The sequence below is a fragment of the Rhinoderma darwinii genome, chromosome 8, assembly GCF_050947455.1.
Source record: "Rhinoderma darwinii isolate aRhiDar2 chromosome 8, aRhiDar2.hap1, whole genome shotgun sequence".
Classification (NCBI taxonomy): Eukaryota; Metazoa; Chordata; class Amphibia; order Anura; family Rhinodermatidae; genus Rhinoderma; species Rhinoderma darwinii.
Genome location: NC_134694.1, coordinates 69,160,633 through 69,188,495, shown reverse-complemented (window position 1 = coordinate 69,188,495; position 27,863 = coordinate 69,160,633).

Here is a 27,863-nt window from a genome sequence, read left to right as displayed (position 1 = left end):
AACGCACGACATGTCCTATATTTTTGCGTTGTTCGCGCATCACGCACCCATTGAAGTCAATGGGTGCGTGAAAATCACGCATGCCACACGGAGGCACCTCCTTGGGACACGCAGTCAAAACTATGATTGAAAACAGAAAAGCACCACGTGTTTACAAACATACAAACAGAGTGTCATAATGATGGCGGCTGCGTGAAAATCACGCAGCCGCGCATCATATGGCGATGACACACAGAGTTAAGTGCCTTTTGCGCGCGCAAAACGCACACGCTCGTGTGAATCCGGCCTTAGACAAATCTTTCCTAGCTGCGCGTTCTTTTCTTGTCAGATTATCATAACAGGTAGTTTTTTGGGGGGTTTTCTAATTGATTATTCACTACCCTTCTAAATGCCTCGATACAGGTATTATTATTCAATTGTGGAATAAAGTCTGATTTTTATTTCAATGATGTGTATTTTCATTAACCTTCCTTTACTTTCCTTTAATTTCTGTATAATGTGTTGCATGGAAGTACTTCTTCCATGCAGCACATCCAAGTTTATATTTCTTACAAATGTGTTTATGTCTACATATGTTTCTAACTTACCGTTTATTTCATATTTCAATCCTTTATTTAGTATTTTGATATGGTCCTCTGTTAGAACTTAAATATACCCTGTGTTTTTGTGTTCCTTTAATTTTCTTTTGTTCCATCACGTTTTCCTCTGTTTTTCCGTCTACATCTTCTAGTTTCTTTTTTCTATGTAGCACATATCTACTTATATACAATGTAAAACTTAGGATAAATTTGTGCGCTATCCCCCAATTTATTTAAAAAATAAACAAAATCCAATAATAGGCCTCATTCAACAACAAATGTATTTCAGGGCAAAATAAAACGAGAAAACGACCATTGTTATACAAGTTTGATGAGATCAGTTTTTATCCCCATATGTTACATTCAAATATATATAATATCTCTCATTAATTCATAAAAAACAAGGACACCTGTTCTCATAACACATGGCAAAGCAAGACCAATCTGGTATTACTCCTACAACAGGTATCATACTCCTAAAACACGACTCACAACTATGACCGAAGTCATGAATGGGAAAGTTACGAGACTGCAGTTCAACTCACCACTACAGCTAGAATCCCAAGTAATCAGACAATCCAGCACTACCGTGCTTCAATTCAACTCTCACGAATGAAGCGGTTCCCAACTCCAATGACCCATCTATCAATCCCCTCTTCTCTAAAACCATACTTCGGTTTCCTTTTGTTATGTATAGATATCTACTTTTATGCTCAGCATTTGATCTCTATTTAGGATTGATTTAAATTCTACCGGTGTATAAAGTGCAAACAATAATCAAATTCATATATGTAACATACTAGTCCTTCCCAAAGAATTAGAATGTCATCAAAAAGTTAATTTATTTCAGTAATTAAATTCAAAAAGTGAAACTCATATATTATATAGATTCATTACACACAGAGTGATCTATTTCCAGCATTTTTTTCTTATAATGTTGAAGATTATGGCTAACAGTTAATGAAAACCCAAAATTTAGTGTGTCAGAAAATTAGAATATTAAATAAGCCCAATATCAAAAATTATTTTTCATACCGAAATGTTGGCCTACTGAAAAGTCTGTACAGTATATGCACTCAATACATGGTCGGGGCTCCTTTTTTATGAATTACTGCATCAATGTGGCATGGCATGGAGGCGATCAGCCTGTGGCACTGCTGTGGTGTTATGGAAGCCCAGGTTGCTTTGATAGCGGCCTTCAGCTTGTCTGCATTGTTGGTTCTGGTGTCTCTCATCTTCCTCTTGACAATACCCCATAGATTCTCTATGGGGTTTAGGTCAGGCGAGTTTGCTGGCCAATCAAGCACAGTGATACTGCAGTTATTAAATCAGGTATTGGTACTTTTGGCAGTGTGGGCAGGTGCCAAGTCCTGCTGGAAAATGAAATCAGCATCTCCTTAAAACTTGTCAGTAGAGGGAAGCATGAAGTGCTCTAAAATTTCCTGGTAGATGGTTGCGTTGACTCTGGACTTGATATAACACAGTGGACCAACACCAGCAGATGACATGGCTCCCAAACCATCATTGACTGGGAAACTTCACTTTGGACTGCAAGCAACTTGGATTGACGCCTCTCCGCTCTTTCTCCAGACTCTGGGACCTTGATTTCCCAATGACATGCAAAATGTACTTTCATCTGAAAACAGGACTTTGGACCACTGAACAACAGACCAGTCCTTTTTCCCCTTAGCCCAGGTGAGACGTTGTCTCAAGGAATGCGACAGTTGTAGCCCATGTCCTGGATACGTCTGTCCACTTCTTTGAATTTCCCCCAGATTCTTGAATGGCCTTTTATAGACAATCCTTTCAATGCTGCAGTTATCTGTGTTGCTTGTGCACCTTTTTCTACCACACTTTTTCCTTCCTCTCAACTTGCCATTAATATGCATGAATGCAGCACTCTGTGAACAGACAGCTTATTTAGCAATGTCCTTTTGTGGCTTACCCTCCTTGTGGAGGGTGTCAATGACTGTCTTCTGGACAACCGTCAAGTCAGCAGTCTTCCCCATGATTGTGTAGCCTACTGAACCAGACTGTTGGACCATGTAAAGGCTTTGGAAACTTTTGCAGGTGTTTCGTGTTGATTAGCTGATTAGAGTGTGACACCATGAGTCCACTATCTTGAATTTTTACCCAATATTCTAATTTTCTGAGACACTAAATTTTGGGTTTTCATTAACTGTTAGCCATAATCATTAACATTAAAAGACAAAAATGCTGGAAATAGATCACTCTGTGTGTTATGAATCTATATAATAAGAGTTTCACTTTTTGAATTGAATTAATTAAATAAATTAACTTTTTGATGATAGTCTAATTAATTTCGAAGGACTAGTATATAAAGTGCCTCCAAAAATGGAGGCAGTCACTAACCCCACATATATGGATCACATAAACACAAAAATTTGAACAGCACATTCCAACTAAATGATATAAAATGTGTATGCAGGTGCAGGAGCACCTATGTGGGGTTAGTGACTGCCTCCATTTTTGTTCTTGCACTCCTCCCATTCTGCCCTGGGTGATTTTAATTAGTTCAATGCTGGATCCTACCATCCCCAAGTATATATGTAGGCTTAGTCCCAGTTCTGGGTGTATGTGCAGCGTAGGTTCTCACCTTACAGAGGTCGCCTTGTTTTGGCAGGTGGGCCAACACTTTTTGATCAAAATGTGCACTAAGAACCTCCCTATTGTAAGTAGATTTAGCAGTAATGCATATTTATTTATATTTAGTGGTTTAGGTGGCATTAGTGTCGCAGTGTGCTGTCGCCATTCTTTTTCTGCTGTATATTTGCAGGCACAGGTGTTCCTTCACCTGCATACATATTTTATATCATTTAGTTGGAATGTGCTGTTCAAATTTTTGTGTTTATGTGATCTATATATATACATATATATATATATATATATATATATATATATATATAATGCATTCGGAGAGTAATCTTCAGACCCTTTAAATTTTTTCACATTTTGTTATGTTGAGGCCTTGGGCTAAAATGAAAAAAAATAATAATCAGGTTTTCCCCATCATTCTGCACTTAATGCCCAATGATGGTGGACAGCCATTTTCAGGTCTATCCAGAAATGTTTAATTGGGTTTGAGTCAGGGTTCTAGCTGGGGCACTCAAGAACATTTACAGAGTTGTCCCTAAGCCACTCATGTGTTGTCTTGGCTGCAGGGCCAATTCTACCTTTTCTGCTGCTTAAGGTGAAAATTAAAAGGGCGTCCCGCTGGCTTTTCTACATCACTAACATCCTCCTTAAACTCATTCGGATGTGCCATTGCCTTATACTTCCCTGGCATGCGTGGGAGCAACAAATAAGTTGGCAAAAAACACAGAGCTGCACAATGCATGCCCATGCAATGGCGCACCCGAGAAAGTTGGTGGAGACTGGTTGTTATGTAGAACAGCCAGGGGGATGTCAATCAAGCATGGAATGGTGGGTTTGGAGGCAGGACTATGTGACTCTTCAGGATAGCGGCACCACCCCATGACCCTTTAATGAGTAATTAGCCTATAGTGTGCGCCGTTTTAAAAGAGGATTTTATAGATTTTGCTGCATCTGAAAAAAAACATACAGGGGCATGTTTGGAAATATTGTCAGGGCATGTATTACCTCATGGTGGCGGTTCAAGGGGTTAAAACTACCTGACAGGTTCCCATTAAATATACAATGAATTGAAAACAATCCCATATGCCCTGCAATTTTGTTATTATAAATATATCCTATATAATTACAGCTTCAGAACCAAGCTCAAAACATAAATACAGTACCAAAACCAAGCTCAGTACATATATACAACACCAGAACCAGGCTCAGTACATATACACAGCACTAGAACAAATCTAAGGAAAATGGGAGGCCCCCAGATCTAAATGTCAAGTGCCATAGCAAAGCGTCTGAATACTTATGTCCATGCGAAATTTAAGTTTTTCATTTTTAATAAATGTGCAAACATGTCAAACATTCTGTTTTCACTTTGTTATTAGGGGATATTTAGTGCAGAATGATGGGGAAAACGTGAATTTTTTTTATTTTACCACAAGCCCTCTACATAAAAAGTGAAAGTGTAAAGGATCTGCCAGGCATAGCTTCGGGGTTAACGCCCATAGGTAATCAGTCGGCACCTGAGTCTATGTCTCTGAGACTGACTCCAGCTTCCACCACTCAGGCTGGCAGGCTTAGGAGTGGGAGAGCCTATCACAGCCTGGCCAGACTCAGCTAGCTCCCGCCCTCGGTCTATTTATACCTGCCTTTCCTGTTCCTCCTTTGCTTGTGATTCTTCTCGTGTGGTTTCCTGGCCCAGCTACAGCTTCTGACTATTTGATCCTGCTCCATACTGACCCTGGCTTACTGACTACTCTCCTGCTCTGCGTTTGGTACCTCGTACACTCCTGGTTTGACTCGGCTCGTTCACCTCTCTTGTTGCTCACGGTGTTGCCGTGGGCAACTGCCCCATTTCCCTTAGCTTTGTGTACCCTTGTCTGTTTGTCTCGTGCACTTACTGAGCGTAGGGACCGCCGCCCAGTTGTACCCTGTCGCCTAGGGCGGGTCGTTGCAAGTAGGCAGGGACAGAGTGGCGGGTAGATTAGGGCTCACTTGTCCGTTTCCCTACCCCTATCATTACATAATCACAAGCCCATTACCTAGTCTACCCTGGTCCCTGTCTCTACTATGGACCCCCTTGAGACCCTGGCCCAGCAAATGCAGGGTCTCTCCCTACAGGTCCAGGTCCTGGCTCAGAGGGTCAACCAGCCTGATGCTACCATGGTAGTGCCCCTCACCTCACCTCTTGAACCCCACCTCAAGTTGCCTGACCGGTTCTCAGGGGACCGGAGGACTTTTCTCTCCTTTCGGGAGAGTTGTAGGCTCTACTTTCGCTTAAAGCCTCACTCCTCAGGTTCTGAGAGACAGTGGGTGGTTATAATTATGTCCTGGCTCCAGGAAGGGCCCCGAGAGTGGGCCTTCTCCTTGGCTCCTGACGCCCCTGAACTTTCCTCCGTTGATCGTTTATTTTCTGCTCTCGGACTCATTTATGACGAGACTGACAGGACTGCCTTTGCCGAGAGTCAGCTGGTGACCTTACGTCAGGGTAAGAGACTTGTTGAGGAGTATTGTTCTGACTTTAGGAAGTGGTGCGTAGCTTCTCGGTGGAATGACCCTGCCTTAAGGTGCCAGTTAAGGTTGGGTCTGTCGAACGCCCTGAAAGACCTGCTAGTTAGCTATCCCTCTTCTGACTCCCAAGACCAGGTTATGGCTTTAGCGGTACGACTTGACCGACGTCTCAGGGAACGACAACTTGAACGTTTTTGTGTTTTCCCCTCTGACTCCCCCATGATGCCTCCCGAGGTCCCGTTGCTTCGCTCTTCCACGGAAGACTCGGAGGTACCTATGCAACTCGGGGCCTCCGTGTCCCCCCGACAACGTAGAGAGTTCCGCAGGAAGAATGGTCTCTGCTTCTATTGTGGGGATGACAAGCATCAAGTGAACACCTGTCCTAGGCGTAAGAATAAGCAGCCGGAAAACTTCCGCGCCTAAGTGATCATCGGGGAGGTCACTTGGGCGCACAGGTATTTCCCGTAAATATGAAACGTAATAAAATCTTGCTTCCCTTTCAGGTCTCTTTTGGTGGTAGGTCTGCTACCGGCAGTGCCTTCGTGGATTCAGGGTCTTCTGCTAATATCATGTCTGTGGAATTTGCTATGTCTCTAGCTATGCCTTTGATTGATTTGCCTAAACCTGTCCCGGTAGTGGGTATCGACTCCACTCCTCTTGCTAATGGTTATTTTACACAGCATACCCCTGTTTTTGAACTCCTTGTTGGCTCCATGCATTTGGAGCAGTGCTCTGTACTGTTGATGCAGGGATTATCGTCCGATTTGGTTTTAGGCCTTCCCTGGTTGCAGTTGCATAATCCCACGTTTGACTGGAATACTGGGGAGCTTACCAAATGGGGTAATGAATGCTTGACGTCATGTTTTGCTGTTAATTCCATTTCTCCCCCTGAGGAGGTGAACACGCTACCTGAGTTTGTGCAGGACTTCGCTGATGTTTTCTCTAAGGAGGCCTCCGAAGTGTTACCTCCTCATAGAGAATACGATTGCGCTATCGAATTGGTACCAGGAGCTAAGCTCCCTAAGGGTAGGATATTTAATCTTTCTTGTCCCGAACGTGAAGCCATGAGAGAGTATATCCAGGAATGCCTGGCCAAGGGTTACATTCGCCCCTCTACTTCTCCGGTAGGTGCTGGCTTCTTCGTAGGGAAGAAGGATGGTGGTCTTAGGCCATGCATTGACTACCGTAACTTGAATAAGGTCACTGTAAGGAACCAGTATCCCCTTCCTTTGATTCCTGATCTCTTTAATCAGGTTCAGGGGGCCCAATGGTTCTCTAAGTTTGATCTACGGGGGGCGTATAACCTTATCCGCATCAAAGAGGGGGATGAGTGGAAGACTGCGTTTAACACGCCCGAAGGTCATTTCGAATACCTCGTCATGCCCTTTGGGTTGTGTAATGCTCCTGCGGTCTTCCAGAATTTCATAAATGAAATTTTAAGGGATTACCTGGGGGTATTTCTTGTAGTGTACCTTAATGACATACTGGTGTTTTCCAAGGACTTGTCCTCCCACATTGAGCATGTCAGGAAGGTGCTTCAGGTCCTTCGGGAAAACAAACTGTTTGCGAAAACCGAAAAATGTGTGTTTGGGGTACAGGAGATACCATTTTTGGGTCAAATCCTCACTCATCATGAATTCCGCATGGACCCCGCCAAGGTCCAGGCTGTGGCGGAATGGGTCCAACCTGCCTCCCTGAAGGCGTTACAGTGTTTCTTGGGGTTCGCTAATTATTACAGGAGATTTATTGCTAACTTCTCGGTCATCGCTAAGCCTCTTACGGACCTCACTCGCAAAGGTGCTGATCTCCTCCACTGGCCTCCTGAGGCTGTCCATGCTTTTGAGTTCCTTAAGAAGTGCTTTATCTCGGCCCCGGTGCTGGTTCAGCCCAATCAAATGGAGCCATTTATCGTGGAAGTTGACGCATCCGAGGTGGGAGTGGGGGCTGTCTTGTCCCAGGGTACCAGGTCCCTCACCCATCTCCGTCCCTGTGCCTACTTCTCTAGGAAGTTTTCGCCCACTGAGAGTAACTATGATATTGGCAACCGCGAACTCTTAGCCATTAAATGGGCATTTGAAGAGTGGCGCCACTTCCTGGAGGGGGCTAGGCACCAGGTAACGGTCCTTACCAACCACAAGAATCTGGTTTTCCTAGAATCTGCCCGGAGGCTAAACCCGAGACAAGCTCGATGGGCGCTATTTTTTACCAGATTCAACTTTTTGGTTACCTATAGGGCTGGGTCTAAAAATATTAAGGCCGATGCACTGTCGCGTAGCTTCATGGCCAGCCCCCCTTCGGAGGAAGATCCTGCTTGTATTCTGCCTCCTGGTATAATCATTTCTTCTATTGATTCTGATTTAGTCTCAGAAATTGCGGCTGATCAAGGTTCAGCTCCCGGGAACCTTCCTGAGGACAAGCTGTTTGTTCCCCTGCAATTCCGGGTAAGGGTACTTAGGGAAAATCATGACTCTGCACTATCTGGTCATCCTGGCGTCCTGGGTACCAAACACCTCATTGCCAGAAACTATTGGTGGCCTGGGTTGCCTAAAGACGTTAAGGCCTACGTCGCCGCTTGTGAGGTTTGTGCTAGGTCCAAGACTCCCAGGTCCCGACCAGCGGGCTTACTACGTTCTTTGCCCATTCCCCAGAGACCTTGGACCCATATCTCCATGGATTTTATCACCGATTTGCCTCCATCACAAGGCAAGTCGGTGGTGTGGGTTGTAGTAGACTGCTTCAGTAAGATGTGCCACTTTGTGCCCCTCAAGAAACTACCCAATGCCAAGACATTAGCTACCTTGTTTGTCAAACACATCCTGCGTCTCCATGGGGTCCCTGTCAATATTGTTTCGGACAGAGGGGTACAATTTGTTTCATTGTTTTGGAGAGCCTTCTGTAAAAAGTTGGAGATTGATCTGTCCTTCTCCTCTGCCTTCCATCCTGAAACTAATGGCCAAACCGAGAGGACTAATAAGTCTCTAGAACAATATTTAAGGTGTTTTATCTCTGACTGTCAATTTGATTGGGTCTCATTCATTCCCCTCGCCGAATTTTCCCTTAATAACCGGGTCAGTAACCGGTCAGGGGTCTCCCCCTTTTTCTGTAATTTTGGGTTTAATCCACGGTTCTCCTCCGTTTCACCTGGTAGTTCCAACAATCCCGAGGTAGAGGTCATTCATCGGGAACTGTGCACAGTCTGGGCCCAGGTTCAGAAGAACCTAGAGGCGTCCCAGAGCGTACAAAAAACTCAGGCTGATAGTAGACGTTCTGCAAGGGGTTACCCTTGTTCATGGTCGGGGATCTGGTGTGGTTATCGTCTAGGAACTTGCGCCTTAAGGTCCCGTCCAAGAAATTTGCTCCCCGGTTTATAGGGCCGTATAAGGTCATTGAAGTCCTCAATCCTGTCTCCTTCCGACTGGAGTTGCCCCCATCTTTTCGAATACACGACGTGTTTCATGCCTCCCTCCTTAAACGCTGCTCCCCGTCCTTGGCTCCCTCGAGGAGACCTCCTGTTCCCGTTCTCACCCCTGAGGGGGTGGAATTCGAGGTGGCCAAGATTGTGGACAGCAAGATGGTCCAAGGCTCCCTCCAGTACCTGGTCCATTGGAGAGGATACGGGCCTGAGGAGAGGACTTGGGTACCCGCCCGGGATGTTCATGCTGGGGTATTGGTCAGGAAGTTCCACCTTCGTTTCCCCAATAAACCAGGTCCACTTAGAAAGGGTCCGGTGGCCCCTCATAAAAGGGGGGGTACTGTAAAGGATCTGCCAGGCACAGCTTCGGGGTTAACGCCCATAGGTAATCAGTCCGCACCTGAGTCTATGTCTCTGAGACTGAGTCCAGCTTCCACCACTCAGGCTGACAGGCTAAGGAGTGCGAGAGCCTATCACAGCCTGGCCAGACTCAGCTAGCTCCCGCCCTCGGTCTATTTATACCTGCCTTTCCTGTTCCTCCTTTGCTTGTGATTCTTCTCGTGTGGTTTCCTGGCCCAGCTACAGCTTCTGACTATTTGATCCTGCTCCATACTGACCCTGGCTTACTGACTACTCTCCTGCTCTGCGTTTGGTACCTCGTACACTCCTGGTTTGACTCGGCTCGTTCACCTCTCTTGCTGCTCACGGTGTTGCCGTGGGCAACTGCCCCATTTCCCTTAGCTTTGTGTACCCTTGTCTGTTTGTCTCGTGCACTTACTGAGCGTAGGGACCGCCGCCCAGTTGTACCTCGTCGCCTAGGGCGGGTCGTTGCAAGTAGGCAGGGACAGAGTGGCGGGTAGATTAGGGCTCACTTGTCCGTTTCCCTACCCCTATCATTACAGAAAGGGTCTCTAGACTTTCCAAAAGCACTGTACATACACAGTATATATATATATGTATAATATGTATATTTATATACAGTATATGTATATTTTTATATATATATATATATATATATATATATATACACATATAGATTTTTTATATATGTTATATATATATATATGACACGGGCATTAACTTTTAATTGCAGTTTATTGCAGTTTATGTTACTGGTATGGTCTTCTGTGGCAAGGAACCATTGAGCCTTCTCAGGCACCAGTTTCCAGATGCAAATGAAACCTATGCACCCCATATACTTACACCCCTGAAAATGCACCCAGCAATGTCACTGCATGGTAAAAATTGATACAGTTATACCACAATGATATTCCACCACATGGATAATAAGCACAGGAAAGTCAAACTACAGGTATAATAAACAAAGTGACGTTGGCGTAGCTATAGGGGTCACAGAGGTCACAATTGCGACAGGGCCCCGAAGCCAGGCGACCCATGGCCCCCCGCACCAAGTCTATTAAAAGTCACTGTAGTAATTTGGGCCTATGTAATAAACTGCAAGGGCCTCTTTTCCTACAGTAACAGTTTACTTACCCACCTCGCTCCTACGTCACGCCGGGTGCAGCACTGAGTCCTGAGACCTTTCAGCATCACAACATGACTGACACCAGGACCCGTGCTGCCCTAAGCACTCAGATCAGGAGCGAGGAGAGTAAGTATAAGAACACTGTCTGCTGGTGCCCTGTATCTAATCCTATCATATGTGATACTGTCCGCTGGGCACTGTATTTAATCCTCTGTGATACGGTCTGCTGGGCCCAGTATCTAAACTTATCATGTGTGATACTGTCTGCTGGGGCCCTGTATCTGATCCTATAGTAACATCCACGGCCGCAGACCCCTCTCACGCTGCCGACGCCTTCCTTCTCGGAGATTCCAGCACATGTGGCCATCCTGGCCTGCAGTGACCACTAGGGTGCGCGCTCAAGCTCAGTCCCAGCCTTAAAGGGAATGTGTCGCTAGAATAATTTAAAACAATTATTATTTGAGTGTTTACTCATTGTTTTATTTATTTTTATTTTTTCACAAGTCAGGAAATATTATAAATTAGATTCTAATTTATAACATTTCCATGTGCTGGGCACTAGAGGGAGCACTTCCCAAAATTGCAGCATGGTCAATGTGGTAAAGCAACCTCATTGCTTTATGCTGCAAATTTGGGGTAGACACACTCTCTAGTGTCCTCACACAATCCCCCCTCCCTTATTCTGGCTAGTGCCAGGAGAAGGAGGGGGTTTGAATTGTCAAACCTCCTACACTGTGTGCCGCCATTTTCTGTGCGACTGCACAGTGTAGGAGGATTAGATACAGTGCTCAGCAGACAGTATAACACAAACATACACGAACGTAAAACACACATCACATACACGAACATAACTTACCTGCTCCTGCCTTCGCTGCCGCCTCCGCTCCTATTCCTTGCACCTTCGCTTCCTTGAACATATGGCCGGAAGCCGCAGCCAGAAGTCGTCATCTTACTGTACGGCTTCTGGTCCACATGAAGATGGCGCCGGATTTCGCTCTGCCGAAGACCTTTCTTTTGGTCTGTGTGGGAGCGGCGCATGCGCCGTTCCCACACAGACGGCGTACGCTGCAGTGAATGGAACGGCTCCCATTCGCATTCTCTATGGGGTTGTATGTGCCGTATTCCATCTCTGTATGTGTCGTTAATCGACACATACAGAGATGAAAAAAAAAATGGCAGCCCCCATAGAGAAGTAAAAGTAAGAAAAAAGTAAAAAGTAGAACACAAGAACACAATTAAATAAAATTAATTTTAATATCATATTAATAGCAATTGGATAACAAAAATAATCATTTCATGACACCTTCCCTTTAAAGGGCCAGCGCGCACACATGTTTAGTATTGTCTAATCACCCTGGACTATAAGAAGGGCCCTGCCCCTTCATTCATTGCCTGAGCATTGTTGTGTTACCCGTGTTAGTCTTGCAAATGGTCCCTTAGTCTTTTCCAGTTTCCAGTGCTCCCGTTCCTGCTACCTGTATCCTGTATCTCGCGCAAACTTGTTCCTCTACCTTAGAGAGATGGAGTCGTGTTGTGCCACCGATCATGTCTGCTGTGTTACACCACGCCTGGTGTCTGCTGCCAAGGTTCCATCCGAGCCTAACCATTGCTACTATCTGAATTACACAGGTACCCTTAATCAGACTATAGAATTTCTTGGTACACTGTGTGGCCAGCTGCTATCCCGCTGTGGCCGTACGGCCCAGTGGGTCCACATACCCATAGATGGTGACACCTATCATGTGTGATATTGTATGCTGGGCCCTGTATCTAATCCTATCATGTGCGATACTGTCTGCTAGGCCTTGTATCTAAAGCTATCAAGTGTAATACTATCTGCTGGACTTCTGGAAAAAAAAACCTGTATGATTAAGCACAAACAGTTACAAAGAAAATAATCAAGAAGGTAAAGTAAATGAAATGCATGTATTTCCATGTGTTTTCTGCTCTCCTGAATGATAGTATGATCCTAGACATGAGTCATCTCATAATACGGTGTGTACAACCCTATGTATACTTTGTGTAACACTATAAATCGTATTCTAAATTAAAGCTAAACCACATGCCAGGGAATCATATTATATCTTTTAATCACTCTGGGTTGTTTTGAGATTTTAGTGAAAAAAACATGATACTTGAACCGATGGAAATATTGTTTGCATTCTGCAGAATCCAAGACGCAGATATGTGGCAAGATAAACAGATAAGAAGGCTTTAGCATTCATCTTTTACGAGTGAAGAGAACATACCATTTAAAAGGTGTTGGTTTTGTAACTGTTTCCATTCCCCTGAAATATGATGTGCCAATCAAGCTAAATATTGCATGTCATGGGATAATTTGCTCTTTTTCCTGGCGATGAGATTTTAAGGGAATGATTGTTAAATTTTGCATGCTAGCACTGGGCACACAGTCCTCTTTTATAAAAAGCTCTTTCTGTATCTTGATAATGCTTAAGACACAACTCAGAATCACGCACTGCTATATAAATTGAAAAAGAAAAGTAATACCATTTTATAGAGGACAAATGTTGCCAAAACGTCATCAATTTTTGTACTGATGAATTCATAAAAGTTTACTGACAACTACATTATCTTAACTGGCATGTCAATATTCTACATAAAAAAATTTCCGCAATAAAAAAAAAACATTCTTGCGCCTAGAATAAAAGACAAGATTAGCGAATTTAAAAAGATCCACAAATACACTCCATATATAATAGTTATAATAATATAGGATTTATTATACTGTCAGGAGTGGTTAAGATTTTTTCACCAACTTTTACTGACTATCAATAAACTTATTAGAGAATCGTGCAGAAAACAAAAGGAAACTTGCTGTAAAAAATAATTTGTCATGAGCCCACTACCTCCATACGGGTCCCCTCGACTCGATATTGGATGCTGGCTTTAAACATGGCTGATCTTTTGTTCCCTTCGGAAGAGAAGTCATTGCCAGAGGGGTCTGCACAGTGCCTTATTCCCTCTCCCCTTTCAAATTAATAATGCGTGAATGTTTATAGTGGAGTTGGGAGAAATATCTGTCTCAGCTCTCTTATGTGTATGGTCATCTTACGTCAAGGTATATTTCTTTAGCTTCATCTAAAAAAATTATTTATTCAATGCTTTTAAAGAGTATCTGTCACCTCTCCTGACATGTCTGTTTTAGTAAATAAATATATTCCTCATGACACACCAACTCTGCAGCCTCTTTCCTTAGAGGTCTACATTGTGCCCTTTCTCTGTTATAACTCCTAGGAATTTAACACCCTTCCCAACATTTGTCGTATGGATACGTCATGGAAAGCTAGTGCTTCCCACATTTTGCCATATCCATACGACAATTGGTGGACACCGGCTCAGAAACTGAGTTGGTGCTACCATCCCCGGGTGTTGACTGCATGTTATAGCTGACACTGGGCTAATGGTGAGGACCGAAGTTTGCTCCCTTAAATGCAGCGGTCAAAAGCGATTGCTGCTTTTAAGGTGTTTGCAGCTCAATGGCACCCCAGCAATGAAATTGCCGGGATGCCAGTGTCTACAAAGGCAACCGGAGGCCTTACACTGGCCTCCCGATATACCTAGTATGGAAGACTTTCAGGCCGCCACCGGAGGCAGGGTCTTTCAGGCTTCGGTAGCCGCCGGCAAGATGGCACCGGCTCAGGAGCTGAGTCGGCGTAATCAGCGGTGGTTGTCAGCTGTATGGTACAGCTGACATCCACCTGTAATGGCAGGAACCGGAGAAAGCTCAGATTCCTGCCATTAACCCCTTAGATGCAGCGATTGAAAGCGATCGCTGCATCTTAGTGGTTGGCAGCAGATCGGCTGACATGGTGCCTAAAATATATTCTAATAAAAAGGAGGCCCCAAAATCCACTAGGTGCTCCTTTGCTTCTGAGGCCGGTGCTTCAGTGCATACGCGCTCTAGGACCACATGTTGGATATTTCTAAAGACTGCAGTATCTGGGCTATAAATATTGAGTTGTGTTTCTCTGGTAAAACCTTCGATGTTACAAAAAAAATTAATTAAAAATGTATTTCTGCAAAAAAAAGTTGGTAAATTTCACCACTACTGTGCTTTAATTCCTTTGAAACGTCTAAGGGTATGTGCACACAGCTTATTTTCGGCCGTTTTTCGGGCTGTAAACGGCCGAAAAATCGAAAGCAGAACACAGACATCTGTCCATTGATTTAAATGGGAAAAACAGCATTCTCTTCCGACGGGCTGTTTTTTTATGCAGCCGTCTTGAAAAACAGCCGCATAAAAAAACACCCGCGAGAAAGAAGTACATGTCACTTCTTGAGCCATTTTTGGAGCCACTTTGCATTGACTCTATAGAAAAACAGCTCCAAAAACGGCCGTAAAAAACGTTGCGAAAAATGCGAATGGCTTAAAAAATGTCTGAAAATCATGAACTGTTTTCAAGGGAAAACAGCTCCGTATTTTCAGACGTTTTTTAGTAAGCGTGTGCACATAGCCTAAAGCATTAAAAAACTTTCTAGATGCTGTTTTGAATATTTTGAGGAGTGAAGTTTTTAAAATGGGATGACTTATTGGGGGTCTCTAATATAGAAGGCTATCAAAGCCACTTCACAACTGAACTGGCCCCTGTAAAAATAGCCTTTTGAAATTTTCTTGAAAATGTGAGAAATTGCTACTAAAGTTCTAAGCCTTGTAACGTCCTAGAAAAATAAAAGAATGTTCAAAAAACTATGTCAATCTAAAGACATATGGTATGTTAATTAGCAACAATTTTGTGTTATTTAACCATCTGTCTTAGGCCTTATTCACTCGAACGTGATTTTCACGCGCGTTGCACGGACCTATGTTAGTCAATGGGGCCATTCAGACATTCCGTGATTTTCACGCAGAGTGTGTCTGCTACGTAAAACTCACGACTTGGACGTTTTTCACGCATCACGCACCCATTGAAGTTAATGGGTGTGTGAAAATCACACCCAGCACACGGAAGCACTTCCGTGTGTCGTGCGTGATTCGCGCAACAGTAGATAAAGAAATGAAGGAAAAAATAAAAGCACTTTTTCTAAACATAAGTAGCTACATCGACTTACCTGCAAACGCCGATGCTGCTGCAGAATCAAATGTAGCCTCTGGTGCCGATGTGTCCTCGCTCGTCCGACACGATGCAGGACCTGGGACAGGAAGTGAGTGACGTCACAGCGTGATCTCTCGAGAACACGCTGTGTGTCTGTGCACTGCCAAAAGCTGGGCGTTGTGAATAGAAGTGGATGATGCTGATTCGTCAGCATCATTCACTTCTATTCACAACGCCCAGCTAGTAAAAGGAGTAAAAACGCCCAGATGTACATACACAATACACGCCCAGTTGTACTTTAACTTTAAACACGCCCAGTTGTACTTTAGAAAGCCTCATTTACATAAATATAAAAATGGTCATAACTTGGCCAAAAATGCTCGTTTTAAAAAAAACAAAAACGTTACTCTTATCTACATTGCAGCGCCGATCTGCTGCAATAGGAGATAGGGGTTGCAAAATCTGGTGACAGAGCCTCTTTAACCCCTTCAAGACACAGCCTGTTTTGGCCTTCAGGACACAGCCAATTTTTTCAAATCTGACATGTTTCACTTTATGTGGTAATAACTCCGGAATGCTTTTACCTATCCAAGCGATTCTGAGATTGTTTTCTCGTGACACATTGGACTTTATGTTACTGGCAAAATTTGCTCGATACATTAAGTATTTAATTGTGAAAAACACCAAAATTTAGCGAAAAATTGCAAAAATTTGCATTTTTCTAAATTTATATGTATCAGCTTGTAAAACAGATGGTAATACCACACAAAATTGTTGCTAATTAACATCACCCATATGTCTACTTTAGAGTGGCATCATTTTTTGAACATCCTTTTATTTTTCTATGACATCACAAGGCTTAGAACTTTAGCAGCAATTTCTCACATTTTCAAGGAAATTTCAAAAGGCTATTTTTACAGGGGCCAGTTCAGTTGTGAAGTGGATTTTAGGGCCATATATATTAGAAACCCTCGATAAGTCACCCCATTTTAAAAACTTCACCCCTCAAAGTATTCAAAACAGCATTTAGAAAGTTTCTTAACCCTTTAGATGTTTCACAGGAATTAAGGCAAAGTAGATGTGAAATGTTAAAATTTCTTTTTTTTTTTTGCAGAAATTCATTTTTCATCTATTTTTTTTGTAACACAGAAAGTTTTACCAGAGAAACGCAACTTAATATTTATTGCCCAGATTCTTCAGTTTTTAGAAATACCCCACATGTGGCCCCAGTGCACTTATTGACTGAAGCACAGGCCTCAGAAACAAAGGAACACCTAGAGGATTTTGGGGCCTCCTTTTTATTAGAAAATATTTTAGGCTCCATGTCGGGTTTGAAAGGCTCTTGCGGCACCAAAACATTGGAAATCCCCCAAAAGTGACACTATTTGGAAACTATACCCCTTGAGGAAATTATCTAGGGGTATAGTGAGCATTTTGACCCCGCAGGTTTTTTGCAGAAATTATTGGAAGTAGGCCGTGAAAATGAAAATCTACATTCTTTCAAAGAAAATGTAGGTTTAGCTAATTTTTTCTAATTTCCACAAGGACTAAAAGGAGAAAATGCACCACTACTTTTGTAAAGCAATTTCTCCCGAGTAAAACAATACCCTGCATGTGGTCATAAACGGCTTTTTGGACACACGGCGGAGCTTAGAAGGGAAAGAGCGCCATTTGGCTTTAGGGATCAAATTTGGCAGGAATGGTTTTCGGAGACCACGTCGCATTTGCAAAGCCCCTAAGGTACCAAAACAGTGAAAACACCAAAAAAGTGACTCCATTTAGGAAACTACACCCCTTGAAGAATCCATCTAGGGGTGTAGTGAGCATTTTGAACCCACAGGGTTTTCATAGATTTTATTAGAATTGGGCAGTGAAGATAAAAAAAATCCTTTTTTTCCAATAAGACGTAGCTTTAGCTCAACATTTTTCATTTTCTCAACAAATAAAGGAATAAAAGAACCCCAACATTTGTAAAGCAACTTCTCTGGAGTACGGCAATACCCCATTTGTGGTTATAAACTGCTGTTTGGGCATACGGCAAGGATCAGAAGAGAAGGAGTGCCGTTTGGCTTTTGGAGCACAGATTTTGCTAGATTGGTTTCTTGACACCATGTCACTTTTGCAAAGCTCCTAAGGTACCAGTACAGTGGAAACTCCCCAAAAGTGACTCGATTCCCGAAACTACACCCCTTGAAGCATTCATCTAGGGGTGTAGTGAGCATTTTGACCCCACAGGTGTTTCATAGATTTTATTAGAATTGGGCAGTGAAAATAAAAAAAATCCTTTTTCTTCAATAAGACGTGGTTTTAGCTGAAAATGTTTAATATTCTCAACAAATAAATGTAAAAGAGCACCAGAAACACTTGTAAAGCAACTTCTCCTGTGTACGGCAATACCACATATGTGGTCATAAACTGCTGTTTAGGCACAGAGTAGGGCACAGAAGGGAAGGAGCGCCATTTGGCTTTTGGAGTACAGATTTTGCTGGATTGGTTTCTGGGCGCTATGTCGCATTTGCAAAGTCCCTGTGGGACCAAAACAGTGGATCCCCCCCAGAAGTGACCCCATTTTGGAAACTACACCCCTCAAGGTATTCACCTAGGGGTGTAGTGAGCATATTAACCCCACAGGTGATTGGCAGAAATTGGTGTTGCAGAGTGTAAATGGTTTTTCAATAGATATGCCAATATGTGGCGCCCAGCTTGTGCCACTGGAGACACACACCCCAAAAATTGTTAAAAGGGTTCTCCCGGGTATGGTGATGCCATATATGTGGAAGTAAACTGCTGTTTGGGCACGCTGTAGGGTTCACAAGGGAGGTAGCGCCATTTGGCTTTTGGAGCGTGGATTTTGCTTGTAGTAGTTTTGTTTGGAGTCTTACTGGGGTTTCCGTTTATAATGCGGGGGCACATGTAAGGCGGGCGGAGTATATAAGGGGCATAGTCAGGTGGTATAGTGGGGTAAAAAAAAACAATAAAATAATCCATAGATGTGTGTTACGCTGTGACACAATCCTTTCTGCACAGGCCAGTGTCGCACTGATATATGGCGTCCTTTCTTATGCCCCTTTTGGTCCATACTCCGCACCTTTGAAGTTTGGGGAATTTTGCTGGGAAAGTCCTGGTATAATACGGGCGCCCTCACTTCCAGCAGATATGTTTGGGCCCTCCCCTTCCTGGATCCCTAATTTTAGGGGCCTTGATAATTCGCCACTTGAAACAGAAGAGACGTTCCCCTCGGGCCGGCACAACTGCATATTTTTATTTCCTGGCTTATTGGTGCCTTGACTAATTTTATTTTTTCATAGACGTAGTGGTATGAGGGCTGTTTTTTTTTGTGTGACGAGCTGTAGTTTTTATTGGTACCATTTTGTGGTACATGCGACTTTTTGATCACTTGTTATCCTTTTTTTTTGGGAGGCAAGGTGACCAAAAAACAGCAATTCTGGCATATTTTTTTAGTTCTTTTTATACAGCGTTCACCGTACGTTATAAATTATACGTTACCTTTATTCTGCAGGTCAGTCCGATTCCGGTGATACCTAATTTATAACACTTTTTATGTTTTACAACTTTTTGCACAATAAAATAACTTTTGTAAAGAGAATGGATTTTTTCTGTCGCCATGTTGTGAGAGCCATAACGGTTTTATTTTTCGTCGACGGAGCTGTATGAGGACTTGTTTTTAGCGAGACGAGTTATAGTTTTTATAGGTACCATTTTTGGATACACGCGACTTTTTGATCACTTTTTATTTCAATTTTTGGAAGACAAAGTGACCAAAAAATAGCAATTATGTGAGTATTTTTTAGTTATTTTTTTTACGGCGTTCACTGTGCGGAATAAATAACATAATATTTTTATAGTTCAGGTCGTTACGGTCGCAGCGATACCAAATATGTATGGCTTTATTATTTTTTTCAATAATAAATGACTTGATAAGGGAAAAAGGGCGATTGTGTTTTGTGTTATTATTTGAAACTTTTATTGTATTTTTTACAACTTTTATTTTTACATTTTTTACACCTTTTTTTTTACACTTTTCTTTAGTCCCACTAGGAGACTTGAAGGTCCAACTGTTTGTTTGATGTTCTAATACATTGCACTACCTATGTAGTGCAATGTATTAGAACTGTCAGTTGTTCACTGACAGCAAGCCGATCAGGCTCCGCCTCTGGGCGTGGCCTAATTAGCTTACGTAATGGCAGACAGGAGTCCATTGTTAGGGCTCCTGTTGCCATGGTAGCAGTCGCCAGCCTTGCCATTGCGTGGCAAGGCTGCCGATTTGCTACAAACCTCTAGGATGCAGCGATCACAATGGATCGCTGCATCGAAGGGGTTAATGCCAGGAATCGGAGCTAGCTCCGGTTCCTGGCGATAGATCGGGGTGTCCGCTCTAACATACAGCGGACACCCACTGCTGATGACGCCGGCTCAGCTTCTGAGCCAGAAGCTGAGGCGGCGCCATCTTGTCTATGGTACCGGAAGCCTCCTGGGCCCCGCCGACGATGGGGCATAGGAGGATTCCGTTGCTGGTGGACCGGGAGGTAAGCATTAGCCCTCCGATCGCCTTTGCAGCCACCGGCAACCCAGCAATCACGTTGCTGGGGTGCCGATGGCTATAAACTCCTCACATGCTGCGATCTCTATTGAACGCAGCATGTGAGGGGTTAATCGGTCGGATCGAAGGCTAGCTCCGGTCCTGCCCGATACCTCAGGGTGCCAGCTGTAACATACAGCTGTCACCCGGCGGTGATGTCGCTGGCTCAGCTCCTGAGCCAGCTTCATCTCCATGACGTACAGTTACGTGGAGATGCGGGAAAAGGCCATCTCCCATGACGTAACTGTACGTGAATTTGCGGGAAGGGGTTAACAAGTGGAATAGTAAGGCCTTATTTACACGAACGTGTGCACTTAATGCGCGTAAAAAAACGCAGCGTTTGGCGTGCATTGCAGTTACGTGTGTCATCAGTGTTTGGTGCATGTCTGTGTTATTTTTGCGCGTATGGCATCCTTATGTCACATGTTTTTGACGTATGTAAAATTAAATGAAGGAGGTGGTTTAATTTTTCTCTTCATTTCTTGAGCAACACTTGCGTGAATCACGCACAGCACACGGATGTACGTCCGTGTGCTATCCGTGATTTTCACTCACTCATTGACTTCAATGGGTGCGTGATGCGCAAAAAACGCTCAAGTATGCCACATGCAGTGAGTTTCACGCAGCGGAAAAACACATAGGTCCGTGCGGCGTGCGTGATTTTCACGCGCGTATCACGGATGTGAAATACGCTCGTGTAAATAAGGCCTAACACTGAGTTGTCAATTTCTTCATGTATTTCTAGGAGGAATAAGGGTATGTTCACACGCAGTAGCAAAATACGTCTGAAATTACGGAGCTGTTTTCAGGCAAAAAACAGCTCCTGATTTTCAGACGTTTTTGTAACAACTCGCGTTTTTCGCGGCGTCTTTTACGTACGTTATTGGAGCTGTTTTTCAATGGAGTCCATGAAAAACGGCTCCAAAAACGTCCCAAGAAGTAACATGCACTTCTTTGACGCGGGCGTCTTTTTACGCGCCGTCTTTTCATAGCGACAGGTAAAATTACACCTCGTCGGAACAGAACATTGTAAAACCCATTGAAAGCAATGGGCAGATGTTTGTAGGCATAATGGAGCCGTTTTTTCAGGCGTAATTCGAGGCGTTAAACGCCCGAATTACACCTGAAAACAGTGCGTGTTAACATACCCTAAGGCTGGGTTCACACGAGCATGTTACGTCCGTAATGGACGGAGCGTATTTCGGCCGCAAGTGGAACTACTGTCCCGTACTGAAAACATGATTATAGTACGGGACAGTTGTCTGGCAGCGAGGCAGGGACTCCTAGCATCGTACATAACTATGATGCTAGGAGCCCGGCTCCCCGCAGTGTGTTCAGTCTGGGACTTGCGGCCGAAATACATTCCGTCCATTACGGACGTAACATGCTCGTGTGAACCCAGCCTCACAGAGGAATGGCACAGCTTAGAGTTTAGTTCTAAGAAAATATGTTCCAGAATTGTTATCTCATGGGGAATACAAGTATTTACTAAGATAGACATGTTGGGAGAGGTGACAGGTCCCCGTTAATTTCAGTAAAAACAAATCTATTATAAAGGTTGTTACTATGCGACATTGTACTCATATTTCTTCATGTGTTATACTCTAAAACAACACTCATAGAATACAAAAGAGCAATTAACAAACAGATGATTCTATATATTAGATAAGAACGTAATAAAAGTTTTTCTTTCGTGGTCTTCTGGTCATTTCCACTTGAGGAAATATAATAAACAATCATAAGTGCGTAGTTGATGTGTTTCATAAAAAGCACCCCACTTTCCTAATAATATGCTGCACTCACAGGTACTCAGGAGGACCCAAGACACAAATATGTAGCTATGATCCCTGAACATAACAGAATCTAGAGCAGTGATCCCCAATGACTGGGCCGCAGACCAACGGACCAATACCGGGCCGTGGATCATTTGGTACCTGGCTATGGTAAACTGCGGAAAACTGTTGAGCATTTAGCTGGCCTGCTAGCGATGAAGTTTCACCCTAGGAGACCGTTGCAGCCTGTGATTGGCTGCAACGGTTACATGAGTTGAAACGTCATCCCAGGAGGCCGGCCTGGAGGATGAAACATAGACTTCTGGGTAAGTATAAGATTTTTTTTTTACAAGATTTTTTATTGTGGCGCAATAAATGCAACAACTGCTATTTGTTGTGGGTTTTTCCTCCACGTTGAATTCAATAAGCAGCATTTACGCAAATACAAATGACATGCTGCGGAAATAAACTCTGCACCGCATGTAAATTTCTAAGCGTTTTTTTTCCGCTCAATATTTACGCAGCATGTGGATGATATTTGTTCTATATCATCCACTTTGCTGCTGCTCAATTCTTCTGTGGATTTTTCGCAAGGAATTCCGTTGCAGAAAATCTGCAGTATTTACGCAACGTGTGAACTGACCCTAAACAACCTCCGCCTGCCAGTCTGTGGAAAAATTGTCTTGCATGAAACTGGTCCTTAGTGCAAAAAAGGCTGGGGACTGCTGGTCTAGAGAATAAAACTGGACTAGAGCCATATTAAAAGCTGCAGAGTCAGTTACAGCAGACTGGACTGCTACTGTACAATAGGGCAGAGAATAGTCAGAACAGTAGATTGCATTATAAATAAAATCTATTTGCATATTGGGTATGAAAACTAATGGCACCAGTATCTTAGGAACGGTCAGGGTATGTGCACACACAAACTCAAAAACTTCTGAAAATACAGAGCTGTTTTCAAGGGAAAACAGATCCTGATTTTCAGATGTTTTTTAATCAAAGTCGCGTTATTCGCAGCGTTTTTTTTACGGCCGTTTCTGGAGCTGTTTTTCTATAAAGTCAATGAAAAACGGCTCCAAAAACGGCTCAAGAAGTGACATGCACTTCTTTTTCGCGGCCGTTTTTTTACGCGGCCGTTTTGAAAAACGGCCACGTAAAAAACGCCCCGTCGGAACAGAACGCTATATTTCCCATTGAAATCAATGGGCAGATGTTTGTAGGCATTCTGCTTCCGATTTTTCAGACGTATTTCGGGACGTTTACTGTCCGAAAAAAGGCTGAAAACACTGCATGTGAACATACCCTTAGAAGAAAAAGAAAATCAAGCATCAGAATCTGTGAGAGATGTCAGATGCAGTTTTTTTTTAGGGAGGTGACAGGTCCTCTTCAACCCCTTCCCGCCACAGCTATGTTTTGGATTTTTGTTTTTCCTCCCCATTTCCAAAAGCCTTAACTTTTTAATTTTTTCATTGACAAGGCCCGTATGAGGGCTTGATTTTTGTGAGAGGACTTGTAGTTTTTAATGGCACCATTTATTGTGCCATATAATTTACATGGAAACTGAACGAAAAAATCTTTGTGGGGTGGAAAGGGAAAAAACAGTGATTCCTCGATGTTCACCGTGTTGTTAAAATTACATGTTAACTTTATTCTGCGGGTCAATACGATTACGTCTATACCACATTTTTATATATTTTTTTATGTTTTACTGCTTTTACAAGGAAAAAACAAGCTATTAAAAATAAAATGTGTTTGTTTGTGTATCGCCAAATTCTGAGAGGCATAACTTTTTTATTTTTTGCTGGACAAGCAGTCATTTTTATTAGTAACGTGAGACTATTTGATCACTTTTTATTCCATATTTTGTGGGACGTGATGTGACCAAAAAACTGGCACTCAAATTTTCTTTTTACGGTGTGGGGGGGAGGGGGAGGTGAGGGCACATCAGAGGGGGCTGCCCCTTTATTCTAATGACTAAGATGCCACAGTCGCTATTGACCACAGCATCTAAGGAGTTAACTGAGCAGGATCCCGTTTGTTACAACTAAATGTGGGCTGTAATATACAGCAACATGCTCGTTCTATTCAGCGGGTTCAGCCTGTGAGCCCGCTCCATACTCCCCCACTCCACCTCCATCCTATATGTACAGTGAAAAAATAATCACAGGTTAAACTATCAAAATGTTTTCCAGCACTATTCCATTTTTTGTAAATGAATGACAATGCTATAAAAATCCAAATGGGGTAAGGGTATGTTCACACGCACTATTTACGGACGTAATTCAGGCGTTTTTTTGCTGGAATTACGGCTGAAAATACTGCTTGAAAGTGTCGGCAAACATCTGCCCATTCATTTGAATGGGTTTTACGATGTACTGTGCAGACGGTCATTTTTTTTACGCGCCGCTGTCAAAAGACGGCGCGTAAAAAAAATGCCTGCGTTAAAGAACTGCATGTCACTTCTTGGGACGTAATTGGAGCCGTTTTCCATTGACTCCATAGAAAAACAGCTCCAATTACGTCCGTAATGGACGCTGTGAAAAACGCCTGCACATGCCATTACGTCTGAAATTCAGGAGCTGTTTTCGCCTGAAAACAGCTCCGTAATTTCAGCCGTAACGGACGTGCACGTGTGAACATACCCTTATGCTTAACTTTCCAATTCCCACCGCTGCAACGCTAACGCTTTTCTCATCCCCCACAGCTCATTGTTTACCCGACTCCACCAATTGGCTGCAGAAGTCATGTGCTAGTTGACAGGCAGTTGCTAGAGCCAGGGGAATTGGTAAGGTTAGTATAACTTTTTAAATCTTTTTCTGGGGCAGCTACTGTTGCGTTTCACTAGCCCAAAATGCTGCATAATGATTTTGTGTGCGATTTTTCCGCAGCAGTTTTACATGCGGATTTAGTGTTAAACATTGGTTATAGCAAAGTATATGTGCACCTGCGGATTTCCAGTGGTTTTTACTGCGTAAAAGCTGCATAAACGCTGTGAAAACCGCAACAAATCTGTTGTGGAAATTCTGCTCCCCATTGAAGTCTATGGGCCAAACACGCAGCATAAATTGACACGCTGTGGAATTGAAAAACGCACTGCAAAACACTTTCCATATGACTTGTGCATTTTTTTTCTGCAGCGTGGGCATGAGATTTTCTAAATTTCATTCATTTTGCTGCTACTGTAAATGCTGCAGAATTTCCGCACAGAATACCATTGTGGAAATTCTGCAGCGTTTACGCTACGTGGGAACCCAGGCATAAAGGGCCCTAATCATCATCCTCTGTACCTCCAGTTCTTCCTTATTTTTCAAGCTAATCCTTTTTCTCTGGAAGCAGTCTAGCCACCACTCACACCCCAAACTTACTGAGACTTCGTATCAATTCCAATTCTATTCTCAGCCCACCAATTGCATTCTAGCTTCACTCTTTCCCCCAACTCTTCTAGCGTACATCAATATCACATTGAAGTCACCGAGAACCCTCGCCACATCTACATTCTGTTCTTGATTGTTTTTGGCCTATAAACCAGTTTTTAGCAAGGCGCATACATTTGTGAAATGTGTCAATTTTAAACATGGTTACCACATTTTGTATTATCCTAAGTATGTAGTCAAGAAAACCAACATATATAAAGTATTGTTGCTTTAGATTTAGTGTTTTTTACACTTTTCCTTAGGGGTACAGTATGATTATTTTTTTTTTGCCAACATTGTGTTTTGGACCCAAACTGCAGTAGCTTTGCTTCTCAAAACAAGTAAGAAAAACTATGTATGATTCCGTTTTTTTAATGGGTTTGCACCAGTGATAAATTGTAACTAATTTACACATGGTTGGAATCAGTGTACATGAAGGAATTTAGCTTTTTAAAATATTTGTATTTTGACCACATAGCTTAAAGAGAACCTTTCACCTCCCCATACATGTGCAGCTGAGTGCAGCATGTAATGGGGAGGGCTGCACAAACTCTGGGGCACTTTAAATTTTTTTTCAACCTCCCCCCGTTATTTAGATATCAGTGCCGTTATATTTGGCGCCCGATATTTAAATAATCCCCTGAACAGTCAACGGGGCGTGATATGGACAGAGTAACAGAAAAAGCGAGGAGAGAGAGTGTGCCAGTTCGGCAGAAGACTGATCTTCAAATCTGAAGAGTGAGAGAGCGCCTCGCTTTTGATGTAACACTGTCCATATCTGATTGGACAGCGTCACAGCCATAGTAACACGCTCCCTTGACAGTACACGCCCCGTTGACGGTTCAGGGGGTTATTTAAATATTGTGCGCCAAATATAACGGCACCAATATCTAAATAACGGAGGAGGGTAGAAAATTTTTTAAAGTGCCCCAGGGTTTGTGTAACCCTCCCCATTACATGCTGCACTCAGCTGCACATGTATGGGGAGGTGAAAGGTTCTCTTTAAGGTTTCGTAGTTATTGACAGCAATACAATGAAAATTAATTATGGCATATTAGCTTTTAAACTTATCCTGATATGCACTTCAGTTCAAGTAAGGTACAAAAAAAAATAGAATAAAATTTAACCACTTGGAATTACCTGTTTTTCTGCATTGATTACTACTAAAATGTGGTCTGATTGTTGTCTAAGTCACAATTACTTGGAATGGTCCAAAACGTCATCTCGATGTTGTGCAAATCTTAGAAATTTGCAGCTACAGTAAACTTTTGGTGGAGGTGATTGCTGCTAAAGGGAGATCTACAGATTATCAAATAGAGTTAACTTACTTTTTCTCCCTGCACTGTGGATTATTACTCAATGTGCTCAATAAAAGAGATGAACAGTAAAACTCTTTGTGTGTTAGATCGTGTTTGTATGTAATTATAACTTAGATAACAATCAGACCACATTTTATTAGTAAGCAATGCAGAAATCCAGGTAATTCTAGGGGGTTCACTTACCTTTTCTTGCAACTATGTATATAGCTATAACATTAAAACCACTTGCCTAACATTGTGTAGGTATCCCTCGTGTTGCCAAAGCAGCTCTGACCCATCTAAGCATGGACTCCACAAGACCTCTAAAGGTGTTCTGTGGTATCTGGCATCAACACTTTAGCAGTAGATCATTTAAGTCTTGTAAGTTGTGAGATGCTGCCTCCATGGATCAGGCTTCTTTTTTCAGAACATCCCATTAATGCATGGTAAAATTGAAATCTGGGAAATTTCGAGGCCAATTTTGTGTTCCGTAAACTATTTCTGAACAGGGTGGCAGGGTGAATTGTCCTGCTCAAAGCAGCACTGCCAGTATGGAATACCGTTGCCATAAAGGGGTATACAAGGTCTGCAACAATGTTTAGGTGGGTGGTGCCTGTCAAAGTAACATCCACATAAATGTTAGGACCAAAGGTGTCTGAGAAAAACATTGCCCAGAACATCACACTACCTCCACTGGTTTGCCTTCCTACAATACATCCTGATGTCATTTATTTACTGGGTAAGTGATGCACAGGCACCCGGCCATCCACATGATGTAAAAAAAAAAGTTATTCATCAGACTAGACCACCTTCCTCCATTGCTCCATGGTCCAGTTCTGATGCTCATTGTAGCTTTCAGTGGTGGACAGGGGTCAGCATGGGCACTCTGACCGGTTTGTGGCCATGCAGTCCCAAGCTTCAATGCACTGTGTGTTCTGATACCTTTCTGTCATAGCCAAAATTAACTTTTTCAGCAGTTTGTGCTAACTAGCTCTACAGAGGGATAGGACCAGAAAGGCTAGCCTTCACTCTCCACGCGCATCAATAAACTTTGGGCGACCATGACCCTATCACCAGTACATCGGATGTCCACTTTTGGTACATTAGGTACTAATTACTGTATACTGGG